This window comes from Heterocephalus glaber, unplaced genomic scaffold (genome assembly GCF_053883595.1).
Source record: "Heterocephalus glaber isolate CG9 unplaced genomic scaffold, H.glaber_assembly_v1.0 deba00001454, whole genome shotgun sequence".
NCBI lineage: Eukaryota > Metazoa > Chordata > Mammalia > Rodentia > Bathyergidae > Heterocephalus > Heterocephalus glaber.
This window is the reverse complement of record NW_028258303.1, coordinates 276,802-285,517: the sequence shown is the minus strand read 5'-3', so window position 1 is coordinate 285,517 and position 8,716 is coordinate 276,802. Positions and strand designations below refer to the sequence as shown.

Below are 8,716 nucleotides of genomic sequence, written 5' to 3'. Positions count from 1 at the left end.
GGTACTGGGGATCAAATTTGGGTCCTTGCACTTGCCCAGCAGGCAGCAAAACCACTGAGCTAAATCCTCAGCCTGAGGACTGCTTCTAATCTTTCTCTTGCTTTATTTCTATATTTTTCCCACTTATCCGTTTTAAATTTTCTCCCCTTAGGGTAAAATTGCCCTACTGAGTGGATATTTACTGTATGTAATTATCTGGTTTGTCTTAAATCTTGTTATTTGATTATAGATCTTGTAACTAGGGTTAAAGGTGGCAAATTAATAGTTGTCACAGTTTGTCATCTTCTAGTCTGTGCCTGATGATAATGTTATTACTAATTGTACTACTTTAGCCAAGGAGACATAGTTGTGATCAATTGATCTTTCTTGTATGCTGATATCTAGATGTCTGGAGGTCAAAAACAATACCATAGGCCAGTACTGGTGCTAGGCCAAATAGGCAGCAGCCATTCACCCTCAGTAAATTAGAAAAGAAGGATATTGAGACTGACTGAAAAGCCAAAGCCAGCTATGCCTAGAAAACATCTCTAAAAAAGTCATTTTTTTTTGTTGTTACTGGGGATTGAATTTGGGTCCTTGTACTTGTGCAGCAGGCAGCAAAACCACTGAGCTAAATCCCCAGCCCCAAAAAACAGTCATTTTATAAAGAGGTCTCAATACTAGTAATAAAACTCTCTACCATAAGCAATTTACAAGCCTCAAGGCAGAAAACTAATAAACAAAAAATAGAAACAGAAAACATAGAAGCAAGATGTAATTCATAACCCCCAACTCACTCAAGGCAAACCAAGGGGGCATTGAGGTAGAAGAAATAAAAAACCTTCCAACTGAATTTTATGAAATGGTGGCAGCAAAAATAACAAAACAGATCAATAAGTCTTGAGAAAAATAAAACAGAGAAGACAATTAAGAGATGATGGCCATAATGATTAGTAAATCTAGAGTAGATACAAATTTAAAAAAATAATAAAGGAGCTTAGGAAAGGCATAGAAAACATAAATGCTCTACATAGAAAAGAACTGGATTACATAAAACATACTCAAATAGAAAACCAAGAGATTAAACATAGTGGAAACTTGACTTACAAAGCTGCTAGACTGTCAATTGATTTCCAAGGGCTGGTTGTAACTCAAGTTGGTCAATTGAAAGCTCCTCTACACAGTCTTCAAAGTCTCTATCCTGTGAACAGGCAGATCTACGTTTCCTCAGACAGACATTGGCCCAGGATTTCTCAATTAATGTCATACAGGAAAGTATGTAGTAATCTTCCTTCCAGAACTCTTTCAGGGTTAAAACTTTACCTGAGACCATCTGGAAGCACAAGTGGCTGGCATTCAGGTCATAACTCAAGACTTTGATCATAGGTTAAAACTAAAATTCTGGTCATGCACCAGGTTGATCATTTGCCAGTTTGGTCATACCTCGAGCATCCACTGAATTCTAGTGAAAGTGTACGTGGCAGAGTCAAACAATGTGAAGACAGAATATCAGATCTAGAAGACAGGGTTGTCATTAGCAATCATCAAGTGAAAGACCTCTTAAAAATAACAAGGTATCAAGGTCAGGTTGGTAAAGGGGTCCTGGTCAGATGAGGTTCCCAAAGATAAGAAGATGGGTGCAACAGACATCACAAGAGTGCAAGAACAAACTTTATTTTTAAATCATAGCACTTATAGTAATTTTTATCAGTTTACTTAGACATAGTGAAACAAAACATTCTGAGCAACCTTGTAGGCCATGTGGTGGAAGCTGATTCATTATTATATAATGAACTCACTGTGCTAAACAATGAAGCACTTGTGCTAAACAATGGGATTATGTCCTCAGGTGCCCTCAGATGCCTTCAAGCACTCAGGCTTTCACATATTTCACAGTGGCCTACTACATAAGGGACCGTGAAAAATCAATCCAGTAGCTGTGAGGTGATAGAGAGAATACTAATATAAGATTACTTGGAATCACTGGATAAGGACATAGCACACACAGCATTAAAATCCTGTTCACAGAAGTAATGGCAGAAAACTTTCTCTGCATGAAAAAGAACTTCAGTACAAATAAGTGAGGCATACAGAACTCTAATTAGCCATAATTGGAAAAAAACAAACCAGCCAAGGCACACAATAGTCAAAATTCCAGAAATTCAACACAAGAACAGAATATTAAAAACTGTTAGAGGAAAGAAACAAATCGCCTATAAAGGAAAACTGCACATCAGAATCACAGCAGACTTCTCAACATAAACCCTTAAGGCAAGGAAAGCTTGGAGTAAAGTATTTCAAGACCTAAAAGAATAAAACCTCTAAACCAGATTGATGTACCCCACAAAATTTTCTTTCAAAATTGTTAGAGAAATAAGATACTTCCCTGATAAAGAACACCTGAAGAAATTCATGACCACCAAACTAGCACTCCAAAAATTTCTGAAGGATATTCCAGAAAAAGACAATGAAGACAACAATTCCATGAATCACAATAGAATGAATCCACCAGGCAAGGCAAGTGATTAAACAGAGGGGAAAGGAAGGGAACCAACAACAAGAAAGTAATATAACAAGGATAAGTCAACACATATCAGTTATAACCATCAATGTAAATGGTCTCAATTCACCAATTAAAAGAAACAGGCTGGGGATTTAGCTCAGTCAGTGGTTTCACTGCCGGCCTCGCAAGTGCAAGGTCCCGAGTTCAATCCCTGGTACCAAAAAAGAAAAGAAACAGATTGGCAGGATCAGGAAACAAGATCCAACGATAATGCTACATACAAGAAACACACGTTACTAAAAAAGAAATTCATAGACTGAAAGTCAAAGGCTGGAAAACAATACCCCTTGTGCAGGGGTAGCAGGAGTAGCTATTCTATTTGCAGACAAAGTGGATTTCAAGCCAAGACTGATGAAAAGAGACAAAGAGAGGAAGAGGTAATAATTATAAATATGTATGCACCAAATACCAGCAGAGCCAAGTATATAAGACAAACACTACTCTTCTGCTTCTGTCCACCATTGTGTGCATGTGCTTGCCTCCGAGCCTAACCATGTCTTCTCACAAGACTTTCAGAATCAAGTGATTTCTGGCCAAGAAGCAAAAGCAGAATTGTCCCATGCCTCAATGGATTCGGATGAAGACTGGTAATAAGATCAGGTACAACTCCAAGAGGAGACACTGGATGAGGACCAAGCTGGGACTGTAAAGAATTGAACATGAGATGCAGCATGTTTCTCTCCCCAGAGTCACAAAATGATACATTCTTTATCATGGTCAAGATTACATTACCATATCAAGCTTAAATACGATTGGCTGGACAGTTGAATGTGCTTAATCAGGAATCTTGTTCTGTGATCACACTGAGTCAACAATAAATGTTTGAAACCTAAAAAATAAATAAATAAGTAAAACACTAATGGATATGAAAAATCAGATAAGCATTATACAATTGTAATTGAGGACCTCAGTAGCCCACTGTCAGAAATAGACCAATCAACTAGACAAAAAAAATCAACAAAGGAATATTAGAGCCAAACCAAACCTTTGAACTAATGGACTTAGTAGATATCTACAGAGTGTTTACCTAATGACAACAGAATACTCATTCTTCTCAGCTGCATATGGGACTTTCTTCAAAATAGACTACATACTAGGTCATAGAACATGCTTAAGTAAAACCAAAGGAACTGAATTATCCCACACATATTATGAGATCACAGTGGAATGAAATAGGAAATCAATGGCAAAAGAAACCACAGAAACTGCATAAACACATAGAAATTAAACAAAATCCTCCTAATCAACCATTGGGTCACAGATGAAATTAAAGAAGAAATTAGAGTGTTTCTACAGTTAAATGATAAGGCCAATATGATATGCTGGAACTCATGGGAGGCAATGAAAACAGCCCTATGAAAGAAATTTATAGCAGTGAATTGCCACATTAGAAAGACAAAGCAAGCTCAAATAAATACCCTAATCTTGAACCTGAAGCTTCTAGAAAATGAAGAGCAAGTCAAACCCAAGGTATATACAAGGGAGGAAAGTATAAAGATCAGAATAGAAATTAATGCAAATGAGACCGAGAAAACAACACATAGAATTAATAAATCAAAGAGTTAGTTCTTTGAAAGAATAAATAAGATAGACAAAACCTTAGTCAACTTTATCAAAAACAGGAAAGAAAAGACTCAAATTCTTGCAACCAGGAATGAAAAGGGAGGAAATCACAATGGATCCTGTAGAAATTCACAAGATCATCAATACCTACTTTGAGAACTTGAACTCGGTTGAGAAAGAAAATTCAGAAGAAATGGACAGATTGCTAGATACATAGGAATTGCCAAAACTGAATCAAGAAGATATACAAATTCTAAATAACCCAATATCAGTCAATGAAATTCAAGAAGTAATTAAAAATCTACCAACCAAGAAAAACCCAGAAAATATCTAACACCAATTTCTTTAGAAAGATCTAACACCAATTCTCCTCAAACTCTTTAACAGAATTGAAAGGAAGCGATAATTCCAAGCTCATTGCTGGAAAGAAGCATTACCCTGATACAAAAGCCAGAGAAAGTTCCAACCAAAAAAGAGAAGTACAGGCCAATCTCCTTTAACATATATGTGAAAATTCTCAATGAGATACTGGCAAACAGAATGCAGCAAATCTTCAAGAAGATTATATACCATGAACAAGGAGGATTCATCCCACATATGCAGGGATGGTTCAACATATGCAAATCAATAAATGTGATGCACCAAATTAACAGAACCAAGGACAAAGAACACATGATCATCTGATGCGATGCAGAGAAAGCATTTGACAAAATCCAAAACCCATTCGTGGTAAAACCCCAATAGAAAATTGGGATTGAAGGTCAGCTTTTATCAATCTAATAAAAGCCATCTGTGATGAACCAACAGCAAATATCATACTAAATGTTAAAAAACTGAAAGCCTTCAATCTAAAATGGGAACAAGACAAGGATGCCCACTATCGCTACTATTGTGCAATATAGTTCTGAAAACATTAGCCAGAGCCATTAGACAAGAGAAATAAAAAGGCATAAGGATAGGAAAGGAAGAAGTGAAATTATCATTATTTGCTGATGACATGATTCGCTATATAGAAGACCCCAAAAACTCCATCAAAAATCTCCTAGATGTAATAAATTCAGTAGTGTAGTGGGATACAAGGCCAACACTCAAAAATCAATAGCATTTCTGTACATGAATCAGAAACTCACTGAGAGAAATTACAGCAATCACACCTTTCATAATAGCATGAAGAAAAATGAAATACTTAGGAATCAATCTAACAAAGGAAGTGAAAAGACTGCTACAAAGAAAACTACAGTACCCTGCAAAAGGAGATCAAAGAGGATATCAGAAAATGGAAAGATATCCCCTGTTCTTGGGTAGGAAGAATCAATGTAGTGAAAACGGCCATACTCCAAAGCTGCTATACATATCTAATGCAATCCCAGCAAAAATATCAATAGTATACCTCAGAAAACTAGAGAAAACAATCCTAAAGTTCATATGGAAACCAGAAGCAACTTAGAATTCCAAAAGTAATTCTGGGCAACAAGGGCAAGGCAAGGGCCATCACAATCTCTGATTGGAAGTTATGCTACAAAGCTACCATGAAAACTAGAACTATGTATATATACTAGTATAAACATAGTATTGGCAAAGAAATAGACCTGAGGATGAATGGAACAGATTAGAAGTGCAGAAACAACTCCAAACACACTCAGCTAGCTTATCTTTGACAAAGGGCCCAAGCAGCTGGACTGGAAGAAAGCCTCTTTAATATATGATGCTTGGAAAATTGGCTTTCCACATGCTAAAAATTGAACCTAGACCCATAGGTCTTACCATGCAGTAAACTAAAATCAAAATGGGTAAGAGATCTAAATATAGGAACAGAAACACTAAATCTTTGGGAAAATAGAACAGTGAAACTCTAGAAAACAGGTGTAGGCAAAGATTTTATGAACAAAACCTGGTCACATGGCAAATATTACAAAGAAGCATCAACTGAGATCACATCAAGTTAAAAAGCTTTTGCCAGCTGGGGATTTAGCTCAGTGGTGCCACTGCTTGCCTTGTAAGCACAAGGTCTGGAGTTCAATCCCTGGAACACCCTCACCCCCCCCCCCAAAAAAAGCCCTTTTGCATAGCAAAGGAAGCCACCAACAGAGTGAAGAGCCAACCCAAAGAATGGAATTTTACCAGCTATTCCTTAGAGAAAGGATGAATATCTTAAATATATAAAGAACTCAAAAAAAAAAAAATCAGATCCCCAAATTTAAAGACTAATCTAAAAATAGCCATCTGAAATGAATAGACACTTCTCAGATGAAGAAGTACAAACAACAAGTAAATACATGAAACATCTTCAATATCACTGGTATTCAAGAAATGCAAATTAAAAGAACAGGGAGATTCTGTCTCACTCCAGAAAGAACAGCTATTATCAAGCAAACAGTCAACCAATAAGAAATGCTGGCGGGAGCAGTGTGAAGAGACAACGCACAAAGTGGGAAAAAATCTTCACCTGCTCTTCCTCAGACAAAGGTCTACTATCTCGAATCTATAAAGAACTTAAAAAGATCAGACCTCCCAAATTTAAAGACCCAATCCAAAAATGGGCATCTGAAATGAACAGAAATTTCTCAGACAAAGAAGTAGAAATAGCAAATAAATACATGAAAAAATGTTCAACATCACTGGTCATTCGAGAGATGCAAATGAAAACAAGGCTGAGATTCCACTTCACTCCAGAAAGAATGGCTGCTATCATGAAAGCAACCAATAACAAATGTTGGTGGGGCTGTGGGGAAAGAGGAACCCTGCTCCACTGCTGGTGGGAGTGTAGACTGGTGCAAGCACTGTGGATATCAGTATGGAGATACCTCAAAGGACTAGGACTGGAAGTCCCATTTGACCCCGCTATTCCACTGCTGGGGATCTTCCCCAAAGAATTCAAAGAATCATACCACAGTGATATATGTGTGCCCATGTTCATAGCAACGCAGTTTGTAATAGCTAAAACTTGGAAACAGCCCAAATGCCCATCAACTGGAGACTGGATAAAGAAAATGTGGTTTTTTTTATAAAATGGAGTACTACTCAGCCATAAAAAATGAGAAATTAGATACATTTATAGGTAAGTGGATGCACATTGAGGCAATACTCTTAAGTGAAATAAATAGGACACACATGTGTAAATACCGAATAGTTTCTCTGGTGTGAGAAACTGAAAGTGTAAATAAGGACTAAATGTATAATAGGTCATGTGAAGTAGGAAGAAAAGGGGCAAAGGGGAAGGACGTGGGAGGGCTAGGGGAAAGGATAGAAGGGAATGGGATTAATATGAGAAAATGGAAAAATAGGAAGAAAATCTTTGTAAATAGGGAGGAATGGAGGGGTTGAAGGGAGGGCTGGGCAAGGGTGAAAAATAAGAACCAAGAGAGACTATGTAAAGGTGCAAATTTCCAATGATGAATGTCATTATATTGTATGCCTAAAATGTACCAATGATTAGAATGAATAATCGATAATGTAAAGTAGGAAGAAAAGGTCCAAAGGGGTAGGGGTAGTGGGAGGGGCAGGGGAAAGGCAAGAAGGGAAAGGAAAAAATGAGAAATGGAAAAAATGGAAATAAAGTCTTTGTAAATAGGGAAGGGTGGAGGGCATGAAGGGAGGGCTAGGAATGGGGAAAAAATAAGAACCAAGATGCATTATATAAAGGTACAATTCCCAATGAGAAATGTAATTGTGTTGTATACCTACAATGTACCAATAAAAGAATTTAATACAAAAATAAATAAATAAATAAAACTTGCTTTTAAGAAAAAAAAAAAAAGAAAGAAAGAAATGCTGGCAGGGCTGTGGGGAAAAAGGAATCCTTTTCCAATCTTGGTGGAAGTGTGGACTGGTGCAACCACTGTGGAAATTGTTTTATTTTTTTTTGGAAATTCTTTAAGAAAACCAAAACTAGAGATTCCATTTGACCCTGCTGTTCCCTTTCTAGGTATCTCCCCATTAATGGTGAAATCTTGGAAACAGCCCAGTTGCCCATCAACAGATGAATGAAGAAAATATGGTTTTTATATACAATGGAGTACTACACTTATAAAGAACGATACACTTGAGACATTTTAAAGTAAATGGATGCACCTCGAGAACATAAGTGAAATAAGTTGGACACACATGTTTAGATTTTGCGTTGTTTCTGTGGGATTGTATGATTCAAAACTTATGTATTCCCTCAGACTTCGTTATGTCTAATGGCTAAAATGTATTTGCTAGTCTTGAAATAGTAGATAAGATCTGTAACCTCCTAAGCAAAGCATTCTACCCCTTGTTTGTCCGGAGAACAGAAAATTCCCGGAACTACTATCAGTAGAACAGACCGTAACTAAATCTGCTGATTATGGTCATAGTGTCCTCACTGCGGTTATGCTGACCATCAACATGTGACGATGAGCCAAACTCTTGTTCCTTTTTTCCCGTAAACCTACATGTAACCTACCCCTTTCAACCCCCTATAAAAACAGCCTCGGACTCTGAGCCAGCTGCCTCTCTCAGCTACTTAGCTTTGGGAGTGCCGTCTGGCCAGACTAATAAAGGTCTGTTTTACTTTCCAACTTGACCGGTGTATTCCTTCTCGGGTGATCGTCGCTGTAGTTAGCTCCTCAGAGCTTTTGGTAAGGCCCT

The 8,716-nt window shown here is 37.3% G+C and overlaps 1 pseudogene; it reads left to right on the top strand.

Annotated features, from left to right (window-relative positions):
• The first annotated feature begins 2,182 nt into the window (after nucleotides 1-2,182).
• LOC147827113 (large ribosomal subunit protein eL39 pseudogene) lies at nucleotides 2,183-7,305 on the top strand (annotated as a pseudogene).
• Nucleotides 7,306-8,716: the final 1,411 nt, after the last annotated feature.